We start from the raw sequence: 1,531 nt of genomic DNA on the forward strand, positions 1-1,531 counted from the left end.
CTTTTGAATCATACAATCTGTACTGCCACACAGAAACTCAAGACAAGTGTACCCATCTTGTTCACATATGCATCCTGTTGGTGATCACCAACCCCCCTATAAGGTTTCTCTAAGAAGAAAAAGTTTGTGGCATGCTTTATCTCCTTTTGCTGCTTAGGACAAAAATGCACTTTGACATTATCTAAATAGATGTCATGCTAAGGGCAACACACTGCTCACAAAGATTCCATATGCCACCAATTATATGAATGTCATTAATACAGCTGGTTGTATTATTCACTGGCATCAAATTGCTGGATGAATTTGCAACTTTTTTCAGTTTATAAAGAATTTGTAACCTACCATCTCCACTGATGTATTCATTGTTCACATAGGATAAATAGTTTGTCAAAAATTCAAGACTATGTGTTCTTTGCAAACCATTTACTTGATTATGCTGTGTTATGTCCCATAAATCAGATTATCTTATTTTTACTACTTGGTTAGATGACAAGTTTTTTTAAAAAACAAGAGATTAACGAATGACGAATAGCAAAAACATTACATTGCTAGAATGAAATTGGATATATATCCTTTTAATGATGAAATATGTAAGATTGTAAGGATTTATGAACATTTTCATGAATAAACTAACAGCCACTAAGTGTTCACAAATGACAACTAATATGGTCTAGCAGATAACATGGAGCAACAGTGCAGAAAAAAAGGTGAATCATTTTTGGAGTATTTGACCATCTCTAGTTATTAAACAGGAGTAGTCAATCTATATATACAAATCCCTCACACCAAGGATATGAATTTATGGCAATTCAACAGAGCAAAGTTTAGCCTGATACAATAACACTTTTACTTTATTAGGGAAACAGATATAGCAATGCTCTATCCTTTCAAAATGTGACATTCAAACTGTAGAGTACATATTTTAGGTACCTGTAGCTGTTCTGATGTCTATTCTTAAAGCTCTAATGCAAAAAGTAGCTAGATTACTTTTGGTACAACTAATGTGCCATTGCAGTGTTTTTTTTCAAAATCTAGGATGCCCTTCCTATAGGAAAAAACTTTCCTGGATCTCAGAATATCAGAAATTCCAACATGGTACAAAGTAATAAAGAATCAAGATAGAAATTTGACTGGCTTAGCACTTTACAATACAATTCAAAGTCCAACTTGATATTTAAAACCTCTCTAAGATTTGGTCATTTTCCATGGTTCCACATAATAACTATTTCCCACTGGAAAATTCATAGAGTAACGGATTCATGGATGTTTGGGTCAGAAGGGACCTCAGAAGATCGTCGAGTGTGGCCCCTCCCACCCTGGACAGGAAAGAGAACTGGGGTCAGACAACCCCAGCCAGGTGCATATCTAGCATTCTTTTAAAGACCCCCAAGGTAGGGGAGAGGACCACCTCCCTTGGAAGCCCATTCCAGATTCTGGCAACACTTACCATAAAGAAGTTCTTCCTGATGTCTAACCAAAATCTGCTCTCTGTTAGTTTGTGGCCATTGTCCCTAGTTACTCCAAGGGGTAC

The sequence above is a fragment of the Crocodylus porosus genome, unplaced genomic scaffold, assembly GCF_001723895.1.
Source record: "Crocodylus porosus isolate Cpor-Errol unplaced genomic scaffold, CroPor_comp1, whole genome shotgun sequence".
Taxonomy (NCBI): Eukaryota; Metazoa; Chordata; order Crocodylia; family Crocodylidae; genus Crocodylus; species Crocodylus porosus.